This window comes from Neocloeon triangulifer, unplaced genomic scaffold (assembly GCF_031216515.1).
Source record: "Neocloeon triangulifer isolate White Clay Creek 2 clone unplaced genomic scaffold, ASM3121651v1 ptg000016l, whole genome shotgun sequence".
In the NCBI taxonomy this organism is placed as follows: domain Eukaryota; kingdom Metazoa; phylum Arthropoda; class Insecta; order Ephemeroptera; family Baetidae; genus Neocloeon; species Neocloeon triangulifer.
Genome location: NW_026775558.1, coordinates 769,585 through 796,213, shown reverse-complemented (window position 1 = coordinate 796,213; position 26,629 = coordinate 769,585). Strand labels below are relative to the sequence as shown.

Here is a 26,629-nt window from a genome sequence, read left to right as displayed (position 1 = left end):
TCACCTGTTAAAAAAATAATAATTAAAAGTGATTCAAACAGGAGACGAGCGAAGGAGAAAAAGGTGGACGATGAGCCGAGTGGCACAAACAGGCCAAGGGACCCCTTGAAATTTTGTAAGGGATTGAGGATGTTGGTCAGGAAGAGAGACAAGGCAAGGAAGGAAGATTTGAAGGTCACCCAGTAATTTAATCACAAATAAATCTAAAATTAATGTGAAAAGGAATGAGCCATCTACGTTAATCTGGGTTTAGGGGGTGGATGAGGGTGGAATTAGTGCAAGGCATGCTTTGAAAATGATGGGGCTGGTGCGTGGGCATGCAAGGATTCGTGAAATGTCAAGGAAGCGCGAGAGGAACGTCACCTATTAAAAAAATAAAAATTAAAAGTGATTTCAGCATAGTTCATGCTAAAGCGTAAATAACGGACGTAGCGCCTTGAGGGTCAAAAAGGCCAAGGCACCCCTTGAAATTTTGTAAGGGATTGAGGATGTTGGTCAGGAAGAGAGAGAAGGCAAAGATGGGAGAGTTGAAGGTCACTTAGAAATTAAATAGAAAATAAATATAAAATTTACTTACAAAAATATTAAGCCGGCTGCTTTACTCGATGTGCGTGGGTTGTTGAGGGTGGATTGAAAGTGAGGCACGCTTTGCAAATGATGTTGCTGCTCGGTGGGCTTGCATGGCTTGCTGAAAGACCAAAGAAGGGCCAGAGGAACGTCACCTATTAAAAAAATAATAATTAAAAGCGATTCAAACAGGAGACGAGCGAAGGAGAAAAAGGTGGACGACGAGCCGAGTGGGACAAACAGGCCAAGGCACCCCTTGAAATTTTGTAAGGGATTGAGGATGTTTGTCAGGAAGAGAGAGAAGGCAAGGAAGGAAGATTTGAAGGTCACCCAGTAATTTAATCAAAAATAAATCTAAAATTAATGTGAAAAGGAATGAGCCATCTACGTTAATCTGGGTTTAGGGGGTATGGGTTTAGGACTATGGCAACTTTGTTAAAAGTGTCAAATTTTAATGCTGAAGTGTCAATACTATGATATGAATGAATATTGGACATGTAAATTTGAATGCCTAAATTTGGAAGAGTGAGACTCAGCTGCAGGGTTTTCGGGGGTGGTTTTCCCCTGCAGTATTTGAGGTGGGATAGTCAAATGCTTGCCCACCCCCGCCAAATTATCAATGGCGTGCGAGCTCCCTCAATCGCTCCCTCAATTACTCACTTATTGAATGTTATAGTTAAAATTTTTTGGAGGTTTTATTTTGCTATTTTATTGACTTGTTGTAAAGACAAATTGGTGATGTATTACATATGTCTAATGCAATAAATTTTGATCTAATCTAATTTACCAGCTCAATTCACCAGCTGGTGAATTAAGCTGGTTAATTCATTTGGTTAATTCACTAGCTCAATTCACCAGCTGATGAGGTTTTTTTTTTATTTTTCAAAATTATTAAAAATTGAAATTTAATTTATAAATAAATTAATTTACTTTTAATTTTTAATTTGAAATTTAAAAAAAAAATAAGTGTCACCAGCTGGTGAATTCACAGGCTCAATTCACAAGCTGATGAGGTTTTTTTTTTAATTATTAAAAAATGAAATATTATTTATAAGTTAAATTTATTTAAATTAATTAAATTTTAATTGTTAAAAAACTATAAAAGGGATTAATATCATAAATATTATATACATAAACTTAAAAATAATTAATTAAATTAATTTTTTTTAATTAAAAAATTAAAAAAAAATTATAGTCACCAGCTGGTGAATTCACCAGCTCAATTAACCAGCTGAATTTAGCTGGTGAATTAAGCTGGTGAATTAAGGTGGTGAATTCACCAGCTAAATACACCAGCAGGTGATGTTTTTTTATTTTTTTAAAATTTTAAAAAATGAAATATATTTTATCAATAAAATTATTTTAAAATATATAAATTTTAATTTTTAAAAAAAGGGATTAATTATATAAAAATTTTATAAGTAAAATTAATATTAATGACTTCAATTAAATTTATAAAAAAAAAAATATAATTTAATTTATAGTTAATTTATTTTCATTATATTAAATTATAAATTTAAAAAAAATTTGAAAAAAGGGATAAATTTTATAAATATTTTAGAAATAAAATTAATATTCATTAATTTAATTCTAATTTTTTTAAATTTGAAAATTTTTTAAAAAAAATTTGCACCAGCTGGTGATGTTTTTTTATTTTTCTAAAATTTTTAAAAAATGAAATATAATTTATAAATAAAATTATTGTAAATTAATTAAAATTAATTTTTTAAAAAATAAAAAAAGGATTAATTTTAGAAATATTTTATAAATAAAATTAGTATTAATGAATGAAATTTTTTTTATTTTTGAGAATTAAAAAAAAATAATTGTCACCTGCTCTTGAATTCAGTTGGTGAATGCACCAGCTGGTTATTTTTAATTTTTTAAAATTTCCAAAAAATGAAATGTAATTTATAAATAAAATTATTTTAATTTAATTAAATTTAAGATTCATAAAATTTTGAAAAACGGGATTAATTTTATAGATATTTTATACCTTATCCAAGGCGTAAGGGTGAAAGAGGGTTAAAGTTGGACCAGGCATACTTTGAAAATTAGAGGGGTTACTTGGTGGGCACTTGGTGAAATGTCAAGGAAGCGCAAGAGGAATGTAACCTTTTAAAAAAATAAAAATTAAAAGTGATTTCAGCATAGTTCATGCTAAAGCGTAATAAACGGACGTAGCGCCTTGAGGGTCAAAAAGGCCAAGGCACTCCTTGAAATTTTGTAATGGATTGAGGATGTTGGTCAGGAAGAGAGAGAAGGCAAAGATGGGAGAGTTGAAGGTCACTTAGAAATTAAATAGAAAATAAATATAAAATTTACTTACAAAAATATTAAGCAGGCTGCTTTACTCGATGTGAGTGGGTTGTTGAGGGTGGATTGAAAGTGAGGCACGCTTTGCGCATGATGTTGCTGCTCGGTGGGCTTGCATGGCTTGCTGAAAGACCAAAAAAGGGCCAGAGGAACGTCACCTATTAAAAAAATAAAATTAAAAGTGATTTCAGCATAGTTCATGCTAAAGCGTAAATAACGGACGTAGCGCCTTGAGTGTCAAAAAGGCCAAGGCACCCCTTGAAATTTTGTAAGGGATTGAGGATGTTGGTCAGGAAGAGAGAGAAGGCAAAGATGGGAGAGTTGAAGGTCACTTAGAAATTAAATAGAAAATAAATATAAAATTTACTTACAAAAATATTAAGACGGCTGCTTTACTCGATGTGCGTGGGTTGTTGAGGGTGGCTTGAAAGTGAGGCACGCTTAGCAAATGATGTTGCTGCTCGGTGGGCTTGCATGGCTTGCTGAAAGACCAAAGAAGGGCCAGAGGAACGTCACCTGTTAAAAATATAATAATTAAAAGTGATTTAAACAGGAGACGAGCGAAGGAGAAAAAGGTGGACGACGAGCCGAGTGGGACAAACAGGCCAAGGGACCCCTTGAAATTTTGTAAGGGATTGAGGATGTTGGTCAGGAAGAGAGACAAGGCAAGGAAGGAAGATTTGAAGGTCACCCAGTAATTTAATCACAAATAAATCTAAAATTAATGTGAAAAGGAATGAGCCATCTACGTTAATCTGGGTTTAGGGGGTGGATGAGGGTGGAATTAGTGCAAGGCATGCTTTGAAAATGATGGGGCTGGTGCGTGGGCATGCAAGGATTGGTGAAATGTCAAGGAAGCGCGAGAGGAACGTCACCTATTAAAAAAATAAAAATTAAAAGTGATTTCAGCATAGTTCATGCTAAAGCGTAAATAACGGACGTAGCGCCTTGAGGGTCAAAAAGGCCAAGGCACCCCTTGAAATTTTGTAAGGGATTGAGGATGTTGGTCAGGAAGAGAGAGAAGGCAAAGATGGGAGAGTTGAAGGTCACTTAGAAATTAAATAGAAAATAAATTAAAAATTTACTTACAAAAATATTAAGCCGGCTGCTTTACTCGATGTGCGTGGGTTGTTGAGGGTGGATTGAAAGTGAGGCACGCTTTGCAAATGATGTTGCTGCTCGGTGGGCTTGCATGGCTTGCTGAAAGACCAAAGAAGGGCCAGAGGAACGTCACCTATTAAAAAAATAATAATTAAAAGCGATTCAAACAGGAGACGAGCGAAGGAGAATAAGGTGGACGACGAGCCGAGTGGGACAAACAGGCCAAGGCACCCCTTGAAATTTTGTAAGGGATTGAGGATGTTGGTCAGGAAGAGAGAGAAGGCAAGGAAGGAAGATTTGAAGGTCACCCAGTAATTTAATCACAAATAAATCTAAAATTAATGTGAAAAGGAATGAGCCATCTACGTTAATCTGGGTTTAGGGGGTGGATGAGGGTGGAATTAGTGCAAGGCATGCTTTGAAAATGATGGGGCTGGTGCGTGGGCATGCAAGGATTGGTGAAACGTCAAGGAAGCGCGAGAGGAACGTCACCTATTAAAAAAATAAAAATTAAAAGTGATTTCAGCATAGTTCATGCTAAAGCGTAAATAACGGACGTAGCGCCTTTAGGGTCAAAAAGGCCAAGGCACCCCTTGAAATTTTGTAAGGGATTGAGGATGTTGGTCAGGAAGAGAGAGAAGGCAAAGATGGGAGAGTTGAAGGTCACTTAGAAATTAAATAGAAAATAAATATAAAATTTACTTACAAAAATATTAAGCCCGCTGCTTTACTCGATGTGCGTGGGTTGTTGAGGGTGGATTGAAAGTTAGGCACGCTTTGCAAATGATGTTGCTGCTCGGTGGGCTTGCATGGCTTGCTGAAAGACCAAAGAAGGGCCAGAGGAACGTCACCTGTTAAAAAAATAATAATTAAAAGTGATTCAAACAGGAGACGAGCGAAGGAGAAAAAGGTGGACGATGAGCCGAGTGGCACAAACAGGCCAAGGCACCCCTTGAAATTTTGTAAGGGATTGAGGATGTTGGTCAGGAAGAGAGACAAGGCAAGGAAGGAAGATTTGAAGGTCACCCAGTAATTTAATCACAAATAAATCTAAAATTAATGTGAAAAGGAATGAGCCATCTACGTTAATCTGGGTTTAGGGGGTGGATGAGGGTGGAATTAGTGCAAGGCATGCTTTGAAAATGATGGGGCTGGTGCGTGGGCATGCAAGGATTCGTGAAATGTCAAGGAAGCGCGAGAGGAACGTCACCTATTAAAAAAATAAAAATTAAAAGTGATTTCAGCATAGTTCATGCTAAAGCGTAAATAACGGACGTAGCGCCTTGAGGGTCAAAAAGGCCAAGGCACCCCTTGAAATTTTGTAAGGGATTGAGGATGTTGGTCAGGAAGAGAGAGAAGGCAAAGATGGGAGAGTTGAAGGTCACTTAGAAATTAAATAGAAAATAAATATAAAATTTACTTACAAAAATATTAAGCCGGCTGCTTTACTCGATGTGCGTGGGTTGTTGAGGGTGGATTGAAAGTGAGGCACGCTTTGCAAATGATGTTGCTGCTCGGTGGGCTTGCATGGCTTGCTGAAAGACCAAAGAAGGGCCAGAGGAACGTCACCTATTAAAAAAATAATAATTAAAAGCGATTCAAACAGGAGACGAGCGAAGGAGAAAAAGGTGGACGACGAGCCGAGTGGGACAAACAGGCCAAGGCACCCCTTGAAATTTTGTAAGGGATTGAGGATGTTTGTCAGGAAGAGAGAGAAGGCAAGGAAGGAAGATTTGAAGGTCACCCAGTAATTTAATCAAAAATAAATCTAAAATTAATGTGAAAAGGAATGAGCCATCTACGTTAATCTGGGTTTAGGGGGTATGGGTTTAGGACTATGGCAACTTTGTTAAAAGTGTCAAATTTTAATGCTGAAGTGTCAATACTATGATATGAATGAATATTGGACATGTAAATTTGAATGCCTAAATTTGGAAGAGTGAGACTCAGCTGCAGGGTTTTCGGGGGTGGTTTTCCCCTGCAGTATTTGAGGTGGGATAGTCAAATGCTTGCCCACCCCCGCCAAATTATCAATGGCGTGCGAGCTCCCTCAATCGCTCCCTCAATTACTCACTTATTGAATGTTATAGTTAAAATTTTTTGGAGGTTTTATTTTGCTATTTTATTGACTTGTTGTAAAGACAAATTGGTGATGTATTACATATGTCTAATGCAATAAATTTTGATCGAATCTAATTTACCAGCTCAATTCACCAGCTGGTGAATTAAGCTGGTTAATTCATTTGGTTAATTCACTAGCTCAATTCACCAGCTGATGAGGTTTTTTTTTTATTTTTCAAAATTATTAAAAATTGAAATTTAATTTATAAATAAATTAATTTACTTTTAATTTTTAATTTGAAATTTAAAAAAAAATAAGTGTCACCAGCTGGTGAATTCACAGGCTCAATTCACAAGCTGATGAGGTTTTTTTTTTTAATTATTAAAAAATGAAATATTATTTATAAGTTAAATTTATTTAAATTAATTAAATTTTAATTGTTAAAAAACTATAAAAGGGATTAATATCATAAATATTATATACATAAACTTAAAAATAATTAATTAAATTAATTTTTTTTAATTAAAAAATTAAAAAAAAATTATAGTCACCAGCTGGTGAATTCACCAGCTCAATTAACCAGCTGAATTTAGCTGGTGAATTAAGCTGGTGAATTAAGGTGGTGAATTCACCAGCTAAATACACCAGCAGGTGATGTTTTTTTATTTTTTTAAAATTTTAAAAAATGAAATATATTTTATCAATAAAATTATTTTAAAATATATAAATTTTAATTTTTAAAAAAAGGGATTAATTTTATAAAAATTTTATAAGTAAAATTAATATTAATGACTTCAATAAAATTAATATAAAAAAAAATATAATTTAATTTATAGTTAATTTATTTTCATTATATTAAATTATAAATTTAAAAAAAATTTGAAAAAAGGGATAAATTTTATAAATATTTTAGAAATAAAATTAATATTCATTAATTTAATTCTAATTTTTTTAAATTTGAAAATTTTTAAAAAAAAAATTTGCACCAGCTGGTGATGTTTTTTTATTTTTCTAAAATTTTTAAAAAATGAAATATAATTTATAAATAAAATTATTGTAAATTAATTAAAATTAATTTTTTTAAAATAAAAAAAGGATTAATTTTAGAAATATTTTATAAATAAAATTAGTATTAATGAATGAAATTTTTTTTATTTTTGAGAATTAAAAAAAAAAAATTGTCACCTGCTCTTGAATTCAGTTGGTGAATGCACCAGCTGGTTATTTTTAATTTTTTAAAATTTCCAAAAAATGAAATGTAATTTATAAATAAAATTATTTTAATTTAATTAAATTTTAGATTTATAAAATTTTGAAAAATGGGATTAATTTTATAGATATTTTATACATAAAATCAATATTATTTAATTAATACTTCATTTATATAAATAAAAATAATTTTTCTTATATTTGAGAATTTAAATGGGCTGAAAAAATGAATTAATTTTAAAATAAAAATTCTATGATGTTTTAAAAAGAGTTCTTACCTTTTATTAGTTGCAGGCACCATGGAGAAACTATGAATGCTTTAAAAATGCTGGATGTGCTCCAGGTGAGCCTCTGGCACAAACCCTGGTTTGAAGTCGAGACTGAACGGGATGAAAAAATGAATTAATTTTAAAATAAAAATTTAATATGTTTTTAAATTGAGTTCTTACCTCTCATAGCCAGCAGGCACCAAGCAGAATCGTTGAGTGGCTTGAAAAGAGCTGGATGTGCTCCAGGGGGAGAGCAGTGTACATTCCGACATAATGAAAGGGGGCTACCTTCGGAGGAAATGGTACGAATGCGCTGAAAATACAAATACAAATGAATTAATATTTTTTAATTAAAACATTTAAGCCCCATCGAATTCATGACTAATTCGACCCCAAATTAACGGCCACCCTCGTTGACCCCCATTTGGCCGACAAATTACAGACCACGCCCCCTTTTTCCAATTAAATTCAAACCCCAATCAACGGCCACCTTTGCCCCCTCGAATTCCCGACTAATTCGACCCCAAATTAAGGGCCACCCTCGTTGAACCCCATTTAGCCGACAAATTACAGACTGCGCCCCCTTTTTCCGACTAAAATTCAACCCCAAATTAACGCCCACTTTTGCCCCCTCGAATTCCCGACTAATTCGACCCCAAAATAACGGCCGCCCCCGTTTACCCCGATGTAGCCCACAAAATAAAGACCACACCCCCTTTTTCCACGATTTTCCGACATTCGGGGCCATAAATTACCCTTACCTCACGCTTTTCTTCGTCGTGGGGCTTCCTTTTGGTGCGCATCGTCGGCGTGCTGCCTACTTTTCCTTGTTTTCATTTCGCAGCAGTTCGTTCCGCGTTCGTTCCATGTTTCCTGTTGATGGGGGACCTGCTCTCTGTAGGGGAGGGTGCCACGCCCCCTTCCCCTTGCTTGTTGACGGAACAATTTTCTTCGCCTTTTACCTTTAAGATGTGAAATATAATTAATAAATAAAATTATTTTAAACTGATTAAATTTTATTTTTATAAAATTTCAAAAACGGGATTGATTTTGGAAATATTTTACACATAAAATTAATATTAATTAATTTATACTTAATTAATATAAATTAAAATAAATTTATTTCAATTAGTGTATTAAAAAAAAATAAATTGTCACCAGCTTGTGAAATCAAGAGCTAAATTCACCAGCGGTTGTTTTTTTTTTTTGTTAAAATTTTTATAAATTGAAATTTAATATATAATTTGTAAATAAAATTAATTTAATTTAATTTTAATTCTTAAAATTAAAAAAAGGTGTAATTTTATAATTATTTTATAAATAAAATTAATATTAATATACTTAATTTAAATTTGTTTAAATTCTTAAACTTAAAAAAAAAAAATAATTGTCACCAGCTGGAGAATTCACCAGCTCAATTCACCATTTGAATTAAAAAGCTCGCGGCTAGCCGAATACTTTACTCCATTGTAATCTGGGGTGGCTCTACACACATGAAAGATGTTTTTCTAGCGCAGAAGCGAGTAATAAGAGCAATGGCTGGTGTTCAATACTGGAGAAGTAACTCGGCGCTAGACTCATGTAGACCACTATTTGTGAAATTTGGAGTTCTTACAGTCTATTCATTATATATTTTGGAGTGCGTTAAGTTTGTGCGTAAATTTCCTGAAAAGTTTAATCGGAATCGGGATGTTCCAGGTGTAGTAGTGCGAACTACGCGTGCTACCAGCTACGTCGACACTGATTTGTTTGTAAGGCCAAGCTCACTAAATTGCGTAAATGAGAGTCCGGAGATAATGATTGCCAGAGTATATAATAAACTACCTAATGTACTGAAAGAAATATCTGACTATGGCAACTTTGTTAAAAGTGTCAAATTTGTAATGCTGAAGTGTCAATACTATGATATGAATGAATATTGGACATGTAAATTTGAATGCCTAAATTTGGAAGAGTGAGACTCAGCTGCAGGGTTTTCGGGGGTGGTTTTCCCCTGCAGTATTTGAGGTGGGATAGTCAAATGCTTGCCCACCCCCGCCAAATTATCAATGGCGTGCGAGCTCCCTCAATCGCTCCCTCAATTACTCACTTATTGAATGTTATAGTTAAAATTTTTTGGAGGTTTTATTTTGCTATTTTATTGACTTGTTGTAAAGACAAATTGGTGATGTATTACATATGTCTAATGCAATAAATTTTGATCTAATCTAATTTACCAGCTCAATTCACCAGCTGGTGAATTAAGCTGGTTAATTCATTGGTTAATTCACTAGCTCAATTCACCAGCTGATGAGGTTTTTTTTTTATTTTTCAAAATTATTAAAAATTGAAATTTAATTTATAAATAAATTAATTTACTTTTAATTTTTAATTTGAAATTTAAAAAAAAAATAAGTGTCACCAGCTGGTGAATTCACAGGCTCAATTCACAAGCTGATGAGGTTTTTTTTTTAATTATTAAAAAATGAAATATTATTTATAAGTTAAATTTATTTAAATTAATTAAATTTTAATTGTTAAAAAACAATAAAAGGGATTAAAATCATAAATATTATATACATAAACTTAAAAATAATTAATTAAATTAATTTTTTTTAATTAAAAAATTAAAAAAAAATTATAGTCACCAGCTGGTGAATTCACCAGCTCAATTAACCAGCTGAATTTAGCTGGTGAATTAAGCTGGTGAATTAAGGTGGTGAATTCACCAGCTAAATACACCAGCAGGTGATGTTTTTTTATTTTTTTAAAATTTTAAAAAATGAAATATATTTTATCAATAAAATTATTTTAAAATATATAAATTTTAATTTTTAAAAAAAGGGATTAATTATATAAAAATTTTATAAGTAAAATTAATATTAATGACTTCAATTAAATTTATAAAAAAAAAAATATAATTTAATTTATAGTTAATTTATTTTCATTATATTAAATTATAAATTTAAAAAAAATTTGAAAAAAGGGATAAATTTTATAAATATTTTAGAAATAAAATTAATATTCATTAATTTAATTCTAATTTTTTTAAATTTGAAAATTTTTTAAAAAAAATTTGCACCAGCTGGTGATGTTTTTTTATTTTTCTAAAATTTTTAAAAAATGAAATATAATTTATAAATAAAATTATTGTAAATTAATTAAAATTAATTTTTTAAAAATAAAAAAAGGATTAATTTTAGAAATATTTTATAAATAAAATTAGTATTAATGAATGAAATTTTTTTTATTTTTGAGAATTAAAAAAAAATAATTGTCACCTGCTCTTGAATTCAGTTGGTGAATGCACCAGCTGGTTATTTTTAATTTTTTAAAATTTCCAAAAAATGAAATGTAATTTATAAATAAAATTATTTTAATTTAATTAAATTTAAGATTTATAAAATTTTGAAAAACGGGATTAATTTTATAGATATTTTATACCTTATCCAAGGCGTAAGGGTGAAAGAGGGTTAAAGTTGGACCAGGCATACTTTGAAAATTAGAGGGGTTACTTGGTGGGCACTTGGTGAAATGTCAAGGAAGCGCAAGAGTTGGTGCGCATGCGCCAGACGGACAAGTAACCTCGTCTGTTGTTCCGACTTTTGAGCGACCTGGCGAGGCCTGGGCAGTGAGTGGACTTCTCTTGTGTGTTCGGTCGGGTTGCTGAGCGTCCCAAGCCCGTTTGTGGCCTAAAGGCGTGATTTTTACCCCCGTACTCGCCGAGAAATTGGACTTGCCAAAATGCCGGCTTACCGCTCTTATGATAAGCCGCCACTCGCGGTGAGTCGTCCTTCCGGCGACCTTGCGCGCATCTGTTGGACGCTGACCGAAGTCCTGCGAGAACTTCAGGCCTTTTCATTTCGAGAAGAGTCCCCGGAAGTCAGTCTGATAGCAAAAATGGACCGAGAGTATCAACTTTTCCTTGCCAGAGAAAAGGAGGCGTGGCTCCAGTACAAAACACCACTACGGCCACCGACAACAAAGGTAATAATGTTACCTGGGGCGAACCTTTTCGTCGAATCACCACCCTCGATGTCCATCGGCCACTGCGTTGCCGAGGATTTTGAAATGTCGGCCGGACTGGCAGTTGATTTCCGCGAGTTATTCGGGAATGTGGATTACCTTCTGTCTTTAAACCTTAAAGTCGGACAGGTTGCCGTCCTTCCAGTACAGCAGAACGACGGCACGTTCAGGTACGCTCTCTACATTATCACCAAAGAGAAGTCGAGAGGGACCCGCCCAACTCGTGAAAACTTCGAGGCTGCCATCGTCTCTCTTCGGGAAGTCTGCAAGGCACTCGGAATCAAGAAACTGGGACTGCCGAAAATTGGAGCTGGGCTTGACAAATTGCCCTGGGACTTCTGCCTGGACGTCCTTGAACGGGTTTTTGAAGTGTCGACCACGGAAATTTACATCTTTGAAGGGACAACCGACTTTAAGAAAAGACAGTTCCGAAGAACAACTTGCTCTCCGGCACTTGACAGCGTCGAGGAATTCCCCCTTCTTCCTGAAATCTCCCCAACTGTGAGCAGGCCTTCGACAGGAGTTGCAGGACAAAATTTGACTGAGAATAAATTGAATGAAAATTTAAATTGCTTCTCTTTTTCAGCTGCGCCGCCGAGCCACTCACAAAGCAAAAAGAAGTCGCCTGCTCGCCGATGGGAGACGGACGTGGAGAAATTTGATGCTCGACAGGTGATGGTGGCGAGGCCCGCAGCTGACCCCGGGCCTGGTGGTGCCCCATTAAAAGCTGCCAAAACTACAGCAGGATCAGGTGGACCAGCTGGGCGCACACCGGAGACCTGTATTAAAGCTGGGGTGCCCTCCCGTGCGTCTGGCCCCACCTCATCATCAGCTAAAAAAGGTGACAAACACAAGTTAAAATATCAGACAACCTACCCTGAGAAGGCCCAACTTTCTGATCCGAAGGCCAAGAGGTCCACCGGCACAATACCGAAGGTGAGAGGGGCACAGACGAACCCAGCAAGGAGCCGACTGAGCCAGGGAAAAACGCAGGAGCGCACCAAGAGGCCTGACAGCGCCCTTAAGTCTGTCAATGCTACAGCCGCCTCACCAAAGGGTGGAGCAGCCGGACGAGGCGCGGACGCCTGCGAGTTGGCTGGGGCAATTAATCCGTCCTCGTCCAGCTCCACCCCGGCGCCACCAACAACAGGTGAGGCTGTTACTTTGAAACCTCCTAAGGCCTTGGCCAAAGGAGAACTTGCTGCTGGCCCTGAGGAGAAAATCGTTTCCAGCCGCCTGACCTCCCTAGAAGTCCTGACGAAACCTGAGGTGAAGGACGTCCCCAGGGGCCAAAGCCTGGCTGATTTCTTTGCCAACTTGGAACGAGGGAGTGAGAATCTTCAGGAAGGCTCTGTCGGTGGGGGTAGCCTGCCCCCGCTGCCCCCGCCTGGTTCACTCCAAAAACCCCCCCGGCAACCTTCCACTTCTGTGGTAAGTAGTGCCGAGGTAAAAATGGTACCTGAAGTCTCATTCAACCCTTCGTCTGAGTCTGTCAAGCTGCTACCCTCCGAGACTCCTGACGAGGTTTTGCCGTTCACGACCGACCTGGCAGGAGAAGGGCGGAGTGTCGTCGCGCTGGCCGAGCAGTTCCCGGTCGGGCGGGCCGAGGAGCTCTTGGTTGGGCTACGTGGGACCGTTTCCGAGACCAACAGGTGGACACTGCCGAGAAAGGAGGCTTCTGGCCACCTGAGTACGCAGCCCACCCCATCTCTCAAGAACGCAGCATCACTACCCTTATCCCCACAAATTGCTCTCCCGTCGCCTTCTGCGACATCCTCAATTAACGATAGAAGAAGAAAGAAATCAAAAAACCAGATTTCCGAGTCCCAGGGGAAAATAAAGTAAATTATATGAAGAAGAAAGGCAAATTAATCTTTAATGATAAATTAAATATTTTGCATCTGAATGTTAGAGGAATCCGGACAAGTACTAAACGTACATTATTTATCGACTTCCTCACTCATATTAAAAATAAACCTGATATAGTTTTCCTAAATGAACATTGGCTAGATACATATGAAGTAAAAAATTTTTTTGTTAATGGATACAGCTTAGCCGCCTCTTATGGTAGAAGGAAAAAATCACAGGGAGGCTCGCTCATTCTAATTAAAGATTTTCTTAAACCATATGTAAAAGAAATGAAAATTAAATCTGAGGAAATGAAATTTGAAATTTGTGGTGCAAAACTTGAAATCAATAATACTTCACTAACACTAATTTCCCTCTATCGACCAAATAACCCTATAGCTAATAAGGACATTCCTGGATTTTTTGAAAACCTTGAGAATTTTTTAGAGAAACACAGGGGGGTAAATGATATTATCCTAGCCGGAGATTTAAACTTAGACTTACTTAAAGATGATACAAATGCAAGATTGTTGTCGGATATTTTTGTAACTTATAATATGTCACTAGTAAACGTAAATCGGGTTACACGACCAAATGGTAATTTAAATGGGGGAACACTTATTGATCATATTTTTACTAGTATTCCAAATGATTCCCTGTTTGATATCCTAGATTACAATAGTTCTGATCATAAGGCAGTAATTTCTACTTTGGACGTTCCTGTCATTAGACCTAAGGACACTTTCAAGTATCAAAGAAAACTCTGTGAAGACAATTGGAAAATTTTTCTCGACCTGTTGACAAAAGAGAGCTGGCAAACGGTATATGATGTGACTGAGCTGGACGAAAAAAGTAATATTTTCATGGATAAAATTGTCAAGTATTTTAATGTAGCTTTCCCCCAAAAAAAGATTGTGATCAGAGCAAATCAAATCAACAAAATAAACTTATCAGTGAGCACTAAACAAAAGAAAATCAGACTGTTAAATATAGATAATGAGCTTAAATCTTCCCTCTGTGATATTGAAAAACATAGGTTAAGACGGGAGAGGGCATCGCTGAGAACAGAAATCTCATCTAGTATTAAAGAGGAAATAAAGAAAAAGAATGACCATAAAATTACAAATTCTACTAATAAATCCAGTACTGCATGGAAAATATTAAAAGATTCAATAGGTATGGTCAAATCTCAAGATAATATAAAGTCATTAAAAATTAATGGCAAAGATGAAAGCACAAAATTAAATATTGCAAATGCTCTAAATAAAACTTTTTTGGTACCACCTCCTAACAAACTGAACAAACTGAATCTGGAAGACTATAATTTTGATCCAATAAATTGTGATGTACCTTTCGAACTTAGTCAGACAAGTGAAGCCGAAATATATTCCATTATTTGTAAATTAGCTCCTAAAAAGTCGTCAGGATGGGATGAAATTTCAGTACAAACCCTTAAACGTATTTCCCTGTTCATACTCCAACCACTATGTCATTTGATAAATTGTTCTTTTGTGTCTGGTAAATTCCCAAAAAATATGAAAATAACGAAAATTATCCCAATTTTTAAAAAGGGAGAAAAGGAAGAGGCAACAAATTACAGACCTATTGCAATTACATCCGCCTTCTCAAAAGTCTACGAGAAGGTATTTCTAAATAGATTACAATATTATTTCGACAAAAATAATATAATTAACCCAGAACAACACGGTTTTCAAAAGGGGAAAAGTACAGTAACAGCTCTATTTGACTTTGCAAAACAGGTATATGCTTCAATTGACGCACGCGAAAAAATTAACGTAATCCTGTATGACTTTTCTAACGCCTTCGGCACTTTGTACCCCCAATTACTATTGCGCAAACTAAAAATCTATGGTGTTACAGACGATGCAATTTCATGGTTACACTGTTTCCTAATACAAAGAGAACAATATGTACAAATACGAGATACAGACTGCGATGGAACTGAAATAATAATCAATTCGGAGAGACTAGTATCAGATATGGGAGTGCCGCAAGGTACAATTCTGGGTCCAACTAGTTTTGTTTCGTACACGAATGACCTGTCACTTCGAATTTTAATTGCTATTTTGATCCTTTTTGCTGACGATTCCACAGTTTTAGTTAAAGGGAAAACCGTACAACAAACAAATACAAACACTGTCAAAACTAATAAAGAAATTGTCGAGTTTGCTGACGAAAACCTGTTAAAAATCAATGCTAGTAAGACTAAGGTTATGCAGATGCATACACACCAAACTAGAAACGTTGTCCCTCCAGAGATTGAAATTTATGGTACGGGTATTGAAGCAGTAAATAATTGTAAACTACTAGGAGTGACAATAAATGATACAATGAACTGGCACCTACAATGTGAAAAAGTGGCAAATAAATTGAGAAGTGTGACGTATCTTTTTACTATATTGCGCGATACAGTGTCAGAAAGTTCACTTAAAACTGTATATTATGCGTATGCCCAAAGTCAAATACTGTATTCTATTGTGATTTGGGGAGCATCACCACACATGCAAAAAGTGTTCGTCGCTCAGAAGCGTGTTGTCAGAGCAATGACTGGGCTGAAGTATTGGAGAGCAAATTGTGCGCTTGATACATGTAGGCCACTTTTTGCTAAATATGGTATATTGACTGTTTACTCTCTCTATATATTAGAATGTATGAAATTCCTTATAAATCATCCTGAAAAATTTAGAAAAAAATCAGAAATTCCAAATTGTATGAGTCCGAAAACAAAAAGTGCAAAAAGCAAGCACTGTGTAAAAGACCTATATGTCGAGATTGAAAATCACTTGGATATATTAAACCAAAATCCAGTAGTTATGATAGCAAGAATATTTAACTCTCTACCTGTTAGTGTAAAAATGACTGTGGAAAGTAACGAGTTTATTAGCAAAATAAGAGAAATTGTATATAAGTATCAGTATTATGACATGAACGAATTTTTCAGTTGTAAATTTGATTTGTAAATTGTATAAATATGTGAATGACGTATTTTAAAAGTTGTCAATTCGTTGATGACTTAATGAAATAAAAATAATTCTGAATCTGAATCTGAATCTGAGGAATGTAACCTTTTAAAAAAATAAAAATTAAAAGTGATTTCAGCATAGTTCATGCTAAAGCGTAATAAACGGACGTAGCGCCTTGAGGGTCAAAAAGGCCAAGGCACTCCTTGAAATTTTGTAATGGATTGAGGATGTTGGTCAGGAAGAGAGAGAAGGCAAAGATGGGAGAGTTGAAGGTCACTTAGAAATTAAATAGAAAATAAATATAAAATTTACTTACAAAAATATTAAGCAGGCTGCTTTACTCGATGTGAGTGGGTTGTTGAGGGTGGATTGAAAGTGAGGCACGCTTTGCGCATGATGTTGCTGCTCGGTGGGCTTGCATGGCTTGCTGAAAGACCAAAAAAGGGCCAGAGGAACGTCACCTATTAAAAAAATAAAATTAAAAGTGATTTCAGCATAGTTCATGCTAAAGCGTAAATAACGGACGTAGCGCCTTGAGTGTCAAAAAGGCCAAGGCACCCCTTGAAATTTTGTAAGGGATTGAGGATGTTGGTCAGGAAGAGAGAGAAGGCAAAGATGGGAGAGTTGAAGGTCACTTAGAAATTAAATAGAAAATAAATATAAAATTTACTTACAAAAATATTAAGACGGCTGCTTTACTCGATGTGCGTGGGTTGTTGAGGGTGGCTTGAAAGTGAGGCACGCTTAGCAAATGATGTTGCTGCTCGGTGGGCTTGCATGGCTTGCTGAAAGACCAAAGAAGGGCCAGAGGAACGTCACCTGTTAAAAATATAATAATTAAAAGTGATTTAAACAGGAGACGAGCGAAGGAGAAAAAGGTGGACGACGAGCCGAGTGGGACAAACAGGCCAAGGGACCCCTTGAAATTTTGTAAGGGATTGAGGATGTTGGTCAGGAAGAGAGACAAGGCAAGGAAGGAAGATTTGAAGGTCACCCAGTAATTTAATCAAAAATAAATCTAAAATTAATGTGAAAAGGAATGAGCCATCTACGTTAATCTGGGTTTAGGGGGTGGATGAGGGTGGAATTAGTGCAAGGCATGCTTTGAAAATGATGGGGCTGGTGCGTGGGCATGCAAGGATTGGTGAAATGTCAAGGAAGCGCGAGAGGAACGTCACCTATTAAAAAAATAAAAATTAAAAGTGATTTCAGCATAGTTCATGCTAAAGCGTAAATAACGGACGTAGCGCCTTGAGGGTCAAAAAGGCCAAGGCACCCCTTGAAATTTTGTAAGGGATTGAGGATGTTGGTCAGGAAGAGAGAGAAGGCAAAGATGGGAGAGTTGAAGGTCACTTAGAAATTAAATAGAAAATAAATTAAAAATTTACTTACAAAAATATTAAGCCGGCTGCTTTACTCGATGTGCGTGGGTTGTTGAGGGTGGATTGAAAGTGAGGCACGCTTTGCAAATGATGTTGCTGCTCGGTGGGCTTGCATGGCTTGCTGAAAGACCAAAGAAGGGCCAGAGGAACGTCACCTATTAAAAAAATAATAATTAAAAGCGATTCAAACAGGAGACGAGCGAAGGAGAATAAGGTGGACGACGAGCCGAGTGGGACAAACAGGCCAAGGCACCCCTTGAAATTTTGTAAGGGATTGAGGATGTTGGTCAGGAAGAGAGAGAAGGCAAGGAAGGAAGATTTGAAGGTCACCCAGTAATTTAATCACAAATAAATCTAAAATTAATGTGAAAAGGAATGAGCCATCTACGTTAATCTGGGTTTAGGGGGTGGATGAGGGTGGAATTAGTGCAAGGCATGCTTTGAAAATGATGGGGCTGGTGCGAGGGCATGCAAGGATTGGTGAAATGTCAAGGAAGCGCGAGAGGAACGTCACCTATTAAAAAAATAAAAATTAAAAGTGATTTCAGCATAGTTCATGCTAAAGCGTAAATAACGGACGTAGCGCCTTGAGGGTCAAAAAGGCCAAGGCACCCCTTGAAATTTTGTAAGGGATTGAGGATGTTGGTCAGGAAGAGAGAGAAGGCAAAGATGGGATAGGTGAAGGTCACTTAGAATATAAATAAAAAATAAATATAAAATTTACTTACAAAAATATTAAGCCGGCTGCTTTACTCGATGTGCGTGGGTTGTTGAGGGTGGATTGAAAGTGAGGCACGCTTTGCAAATGATGTTGCTGCTCGGTGGGCTTGCATGGCTTGCTGAAAGACCAAAGAAGGGCCAGAGGAACGTCACCTGTTAAAAAAAAAAATATTTAAAAGTGATTCAAACAGGAGACGAGCGAAGGAGAAAAAGGTGGACGACGAGCCGAGTGGGACAAACAGGCCAAGGCACCCCTTGAAATTTTGTAAGGGATTGAGGATGTTGGTCAGGAAGAGAGAGAAGGAAAAGATGGGAGAGTTGAAGGTCACTTAGAATATAAATAGAAAATAAATATAAAATTTACTTACAAAAATATTAAGCCGGCTGCTTTACTCGATGTGCGTGGGTTGTTGAGGGTGGATTGAAAGTGAGGCACGCTTTGCAAATGATGTTGCTGCTCGGTGGGCTTGCATGGCTTGCTGAAAGACCAAAGAAGGGCCAGAGGAACGTCACCTATTAAAAAAATAATAATTAAAAGCGATTCAAACAGGAGACGAGCGAAGGAGAAAAAGGTGGACGACGAGCCGAGTGGGACAAACAGGCCAAGGCACCCCTTGAAATTTTGTAAGGGATTGAGGATGTTGGTCAGGAAGAGAGAGAAGGCAAGGAAGGAAGATTTGAAGGTCACCCAGTAATTTAATCACAAATAAATCTAAAATTAATGTGAAAAGGAATGAGCCATCTACGTTAATCTGGGTTTAGGGGGTGGATGAGGGTGGAATTAGTGCAAGGCATGCTTTGAAAATGATGGGGCTGGTGCGTGGGCATGCAAGGATTGGTGAAACGTCAAGGAAGCGCGAGAGGAACGTCACCTATTAAAAAAATAAAAATTAAAAGTGATTTCAGCATAGTTCATGCTAAAGCGTAAATAACGGACGTAGCGCCTTTAGGGTCAAAAAGGCCAAGGCACCCCTTGAAATTTTGTAAGGGATTGAGGATGTTGGTCAGGAAGAGAGAGAAGGCAAAGATGGGAGAGTTGAAGGTCACTTAGAAATTAAATAGAAAATAAATATAAAATTTACTTACAAAAATATTAAGCCCGCTGCTTTACTCGATGTGCGTGGGTTGTTGAGGGTGGATTGAAAGTTAGGCACGCTTTGCAAATGATGTTGCTGCTCGGTGGGCTTGCATGGCTTGCTGAAAGACCAAAGAAGGGCCAGAGGAACGTCACCTGTTAAAAAAATAATAATTAAAAGTGATTCAAACAGGAGACGAGCGAAGGAGAAAAAGGTGGACGATGAGCCGAGTGGCACAAACAGGCCAAGGCACCCCTTGAAATTTTGTAAGGGATTGAGGATGTTGGTCAGGAAGAGAGACAAGGCAAGGAAGGAAGATTTGAAGGTCACCCAGTAATTTAATCACAAATAAATCTAAAATTAATGTGAAAAGGAATGAGCCATCTACGTTAATCTGGGTTTAGGGGGTGGATGAGGGTGGAATTAGTGCAAGGCATGCTTTGAAAATGATGGGGCTGGTGCGTGGGCATGCAAGGATTCGTGAAATGTCAAGGAAGCGCGAGAGGAACGTCACCTATTAAAAAAATAAAAATTAAAAGTGATTTCAGCATAGTTCATGCTAAAGCGTAAATAACGGACGTAGCGCCTTGAGGGTCAAAAAGGCCAAGGCACCCCTTGAAATTTTGTAAGGGATTGAGGATGTTGGTCAGGAAGAGAGAGAAGGCAAAGATGGGAGAGTTGAAGGTCACTTAGAAATTAAATAGAAAATAAATATAAAATTTACTTACAAAAATATTAAGCCGGCTGCTTTACTCGATGTGCGTGGGTTGTTGAGGGTGGATTGAAAGTGAGGCACGCTTTGCAAATGATGTTGCTGCTCGGTGGGCTTGCATGGCTTGCTGAAAGACCAAAGAAGGGCCAGAGGAACGTCACCTATTAAAAAAATAATAATTAAAAGCGATTCAAACAGGAGACGAGCGAAGGAGAAAAAGGTGGACGACGAGCCGAGTGGGACAAACAGGCCAAGGCACCCCTTGAAATTTTGTAAGGGATTGAGGATGTTTGTCAGGAAGAGAGAGAAGGCAAGGAAGGAAGATTTGAAGGTCACCCAGTAATTTAATCAAAAATAAATCTAAAATTAATGTGAAAAGGAATGAGCCATCTACGTTAATCTGGGTTTAGGGGGTATGGGTTTAGGACTATGGCAACTTTGTTAAAAGTGTCAAATTTTAATGCTGAAGTGTCAATACTATGATATGAATGAATATTGGACATGTAAATTTGAATGCCTAAATTTGGAAGAGTGAGACTCAGCTGCAGGGTTTTCGGGGGTGGTTTTCCCCTGCAGTATTTGAGGTGGGATAGTCAAATGCTTGCCCACCCCCGCCAAATTATCAATGGCGTGCGAGCTCCCTCAATCGCTCCCTCAATTACTCACTTATTGAATGTTATAGTTAAAATTTTTTGGAGGTTTTATTTTGCTATTTTATTGACTTGTTGTAAAGACAAATTGGTGATGTATTACATATGTCTAATGCAATAAATTTTGATCGAATCTAATTTACCAGCTCAATTCACCAGCTGGTGAATTAAGCTGGTTAATTCATTTGGTTAATTCACTAGCTCAATTCACCAGCTGATGAGGTTTTTTTTTTATTTTTCAAAATTATTAAAAATTGAAATTTAATTTATAAATAAATTAATTTACTTTTAATTTTTAATTTGAAATTTAAAAAAAAATAAGTGTCACCAGCTGGTGAATTCACAGGCTCAATTCACAAGCTGATGAGGTTTTTTTTTTTAATTATTAAAAAATGAAATATTATTTATAAGTTAAATTTATTTAAATTAATTAAATTTTAATTGTTAAAAAACTATAAAAGGGATTAATATCATAAATATTATATACATAAACTTAAAAATAATTAATTAAATTAATTTTTTTTAATTAAAAAATTAAAAAAAAATTATAGTCACCAGCTGGTGAATTCACCAGCTCAATTAACCAGCTGAATTTAGCTGGTGAATTAAGCTGGTGAATTAAGGTGGTGAATTCACCAGCTAAATACACCAGCAGGTGATGTTTTTTTATTTTTTTAAAATTTTAAAAAATGAAATATATTTTATCAATAAAATTATTTTAAAATATATAAATTTTAATTTTTAAAAAAAGGGATTAATTTTATAAAAATTTTATAAGTAAAATTAATATTAATGACTTCAATAAAATTAATATAAAAAAAAATATAATTTAATTTATAGTTAATTTATTTTCATTATATTAAATTATAAATTTAAAAAAAATTTGAAAAAAGGGATAAATTTTATAAATATTTTAGAAATAAAATTAATATTCATTAATTTAATTCTAATTTTTTTAAATTTGAAAATTTTTAAAAAAAAAATTTGCACCAGCTGGTGATGTTTTTTTATTTTTCTAAAATTTTTAAAAAATGAAATATAATTTATAAATAAAATTATTGTAAATTAATTAAAATTAATTTTTTTAAAATAAAAAAAGGATTAATTTTAGAAATATTTTATAAATAAAATTAGTATTAATGAATGAAATTTTTTTTATTTTTGAGAATTAAAAAAAAATAATTGTCACCTGCTCTTGAATTCAGTTGGTGAATGCACCAGCTGGTTATTTTTAATTTTTTAAAATTTCCAAAAAATGAAATGTAATTTATAAATAAAATTATTTTAATTTAATTAAATTTTAGATTTATAAAATTTTGAAAAATGGGATTAATTTTATAGATATTTTATACATAAAATCAATATTATTTAATTAATACTTCATTTATATAAATAAAAATAATTTTTCTTATATTTGAGAATTTAAATGGGCTGAAAAAATGAATTAATTTTAAAATAAAAATTCTATGATGTTTTAAAAAGAGTTCTTACCTTTTATTAGTTGCAGGCACCATGGAGAAACTATGAATGCTTTAAAAATGCTGGATGTGCTCCAGGTGAGCCTCTGGCACAAACCCTGGTTTGAAGTCGAGACTGAACGGGATGAAAAAATGAATTAATTTTAAAATAAAAATTTAATATGTTTTTAAATTGAGTTCTTACCTCTCATAGCCAGCAGGCACCAAGCAGAATCGTTGAGTGGCTTGAAAAGAGCTGGATGTGCTCCAGGGGGAGAGCAGTGTACATTCCGACATAATGAAAGGGGGCTACCTTCGGAGGAAATGGTACGAATGCGCTGAAAATACAAATACAAATGAATTAATATTTTTTAATTAAAACATTTAAGCCCCATCGAATTCATGACTAATTCGACCCCAAATTAACGGCCACCCTCGTTGACCCCCATTTGGCCGACAAATTACAGACCACGCCCCCTTTTTCCAATTAAATTCAAACCCCAATCAACGGCCACCTTTGCCCCCTCGAATTCCCGACTAATTCGACCCCAAATTAAGGGCCACCCTCGTTGAACCCCATTTAGCCGACAAATTACAGACTGCGCCCCCTTTTTCCGACTAAAATTCAACCCCAAATTAACGCCCACTTTTGCCCCCTCGAATTCCCGACTAATTCGACCCCAAAATAACGGCCGCCCCCGTTTACCCCGATGTAGCCCACAAAATAAAGACCACACCCCCTTTTTCCACGATTTTCCGACATTCGGGGCCATAAATTACCCTTACCTCACGCTTTTCTTCGTCGTGGGGCTTCCTTTTGGTGCGCATCGTCGGCGTGCTGCCTACTTTTCCTTGTTTTCATTTCGCAGCAGTTCGTTCCGCGTTCGTTCCATGTTTCCTGTTGATGGGGGACCTGCTCTCTGTAGGGGAGGGTGCCACGCCCCCTTCCCCTTGCTTGTTGACGGAACAATTTTCTTCGCCTTTTACCTTTAAGATGTGAAATATAATTAATAAATAAAATTATTTTAAACTGATTAAATTTTATTTTTATAAAATTTCAAAAACGGGATTGATTTTGGAAATATTTTACACATAAAATTAATATTAATTAATTTATACTTAATTAATATAAATTAAAATAAATTTATTTCAATTAGTGTATTAAAAAAAAATAAATTGTCACCAGCTTGTGAAATCAAGAGCTAAATTCACCAGCGGTTGTTTTTTTTTTTTGTTAAAATTTTTATAAATTGAAATTTAATATATAATTTGTAAATAAAATTAATTTAATTTAATTTTAATTCTTAAAATTAAAAAAAGGTGTAATTTTATAATTATTTTATAAATAAAATTAATATTAATATACTTAATTTAAATTTGTTTAAATTCTTAAACTTAAAAAAAAAAAATAATTGTCACCAGCTGGAGAATTCACCAGCTCAATTCACCATTTGAATTAAAAAGCTCGCGGCTAGCCGAATACTTTACTCCATTGTAATCTGGGGTGGCTCTACACACATGAAAGATGTTTTTCTAGCGCAGAAGCGAGTAATAAGAGCAATGGCTGGTGTTCAATACTGGAGAAGTAACTCGGCGCTAGACTCATGTAGACCACTATTTGTGAAATTTGGAGTTCTTACAGTCTATTCATTATATATTTTGGAGTGCGTTAAGTTTGTGCGTAAATTTCCTGAAAAGTTTAATCGGAATCGGGATGTTCCAGGTGTAGTAGTGCGAACTACGCGTGCTACCAGCTACGTCGACACTGATTTGTTTGTAAGGCCAAGCTCACTAAATTGCGTAAATGAGAGTCCGGAGATAATGATTGCCAGAGTATATAATAAACTACCTAATGTACTGAAAGAAATATCTGACTATGGCAACTTTGTTAAAAGTGTCAAATTTGTAATGCTGAAGTGTCAATACTATGATATGAATGAATATTGGACATGTAAATTTGAATGCCTAAATTTGGAAGAGTGAGACTCAGCTGCAGGGTTTTCGGGGGTGGTTTTCCCCTGCAGTATTTGAGGTGGGATAGTCAAATGCTTGCCCACCCCCGCCAAATTATCAATGGCGTGCGAGCTCCCTCAATCGCTCCCTCAATTACTCACTTATTGAATGTTATAGTTAAAATTTTTTGGAGGTTTTATTTTGCTATTTTATTGACTTGTTGTAAAGACAAATTGGTGATGTATTACATATGTCTAATGCAATAAATTTTGATCTAATCTAATTTACCAGCTCAATTCACCAGCTGGTGAATTAAGCTGGTTAATTCATTGGTTAATTCACTAGCTCAATTCACCAGCTGATGAGGTTTTTTTTTTATTTTTCAAAATTATTAAAAATTGAAATTTAATTTATAAATAAATTAATTTACTTTTAATTTTTAATTTGAAATTTAAAAAAAAAATAAGTGTCACCAGCTGGTGAATTCACAGGCTCAATTCACAAGCTGATGAGGTTTTTTTTTTAATTATTAAAAAATGAAATATTATTTATAAGTTAAATTTATTTAAATTAATTAAATTTTAATTGTTAAAAAACAATAAAAGGGATTAAAATCATAAATATTATATACATAAACTTAAAAATAATTAATTAAATTAATTTTTTTTAATTAAAAAATTAAAAAAAAATTATAGTCACCAGCTGGTGAATTCACCAGCTCAATTAACCAGCTGAATTTAGCTGGTGAATTAAGCTGGTGAATTAAGGTGGTGAATTCACCAGCTAAATACACCAGCAGGTGATGTTTTTTTATTTTTTTAAAATTTTAAAAAATGAAATATATTTTATCAATAAAATTATTTTAAAATATATAAATTTTAATTTTTAAAAAAAGGGATTAATTATATAAAAATTTTATAAGTAAAATTAATATTAATGACTTCAATTAAATTTATAAAAAAAAAAATATAATTTAATTTATAGTTAATTTATTTTCATTATATTAAATTATAAATTTAAAAAAAATTTGAAAAAAGGGATAAATTTTATAAATATTTTAGAAATAAAATTAATATTCATTAATTTAATTCTAATTTTTTTAAATTTGAAAATTTTTTAAAAAAAATTTGCACCAGCTGGTGATGTTTTTTTATTTTTCTAAAATTTTTAAAAAATGAAATATAATTTATAAATAAAATTATTGTAAATTAATTAAAATTAATTTTTTAAAAATAAAAAAAGGATTAATTTTAGAAATATTTTATAAATAAAATTAGTATTAATGAATGAAATTTTTTTTATTTTTGAGAATTAAAAAAAAATAATTGTCACCTGCTCTTGAATTCAGTTGGTGAATGCACCAGCCTGTTATTTTTAATTTTTTAAAATTTCCAAAAAATGAAATGTAATTTATAAATAAAATTATTTTAATTTAATTAAATTTAAGATTTATAAAATTTTGAAAAACGGGATTAATTTTATAGATATTTTATACCTTATCCAAGGCGTAAGGGTGAAAGAGGGTTAAAGTTGGACCAGGCATACTTTGAAAATTAGAGGGGTTACTTGGTGGGCACTTGGTGAAATGTCAAGGAAGCGCAAGAGGAATGTAACCTTTTAAAAAAATAAAAATTAAAAGTGATTTCAGCATAGTTCATGCTAAAGCGTAATAAACGGACGTAGCGCCTTGAGGGTCAAAAAGGCCAAGGCACTCCTTGAAATTTTGTAATGGATTGAGGATGTTGGTCAGGAAGAGAGAGAAGGCAAAGATGGGAGAGTTGAAGGTCACTTAGAAATTAAATAGAAAATAAATATAAAATTTACTTACAAAAATATTAAGCAGGCTGCTTTACTCGATGTGAGTGGGTTGTTGAGGGTGGATTGAAAGTGAGGCACGCTTTGCGCATGATGTTGCTGCTCGGTGGGCTTGCATGGCTTGCTGAAAGACCAAAAAAGGGCCAGAGGAACGTCACCTATTAAAAAAATAAAATTAAAAGTGATTTCAGCATAGTTCATGCTAAAGCGTAAATAACGGACGTAGCGCCTTGAGTGTCAAAAAGGCCAAGGCACCCCTTGAAATTTTGTAAGGGATTGAGGATGTTGGTCAGGAAGAGAGAGAAGGCAAAGATGGGAGAGTTGAAGGTCACTTAGAAATTAAATAGAAAATAAATATAAAATTTACTTACAAAAATATTAAGACGGCTGCTTTACTCGATGTGCGTGGGTTGTTGAGGGTGGCTTGAAAGTGAGGCACGCTTAGCAAATGATGTTGCTGCTCGGTGGGCTTGCATGGCTTGCTGAAAGACCAAAGAAGGGCC

The 26,629-nt window shown here is 34.7% G+C and overlaps 1 long non-coding RNA gene across 1 annotated transcript; it reads right to left on the bottom strand.

Moving 5' to 3' along the window:
* Window positions 1–8,311: 8,311 nt before the first annotated feature.
* Window positions 8,312–26,278, bottom strand: LOC132202897 (uncharacterized). Its single transcript, XR_009442415.1, has 4 exons — window positions 26,140–26,278; window positions 19,550–19,694; window positions 16,678–16,822; window positions 8,312–8,486 (listed from the first exon to the last, which is right to left on the bottom strand). It is a non-coding gene; the product is annotated as an uncharacterized LOC132202897 (long non-coding RNA).
* Between the last annotated feature and the right edge of the window lie 351 nt (window positions 26,279–26,629).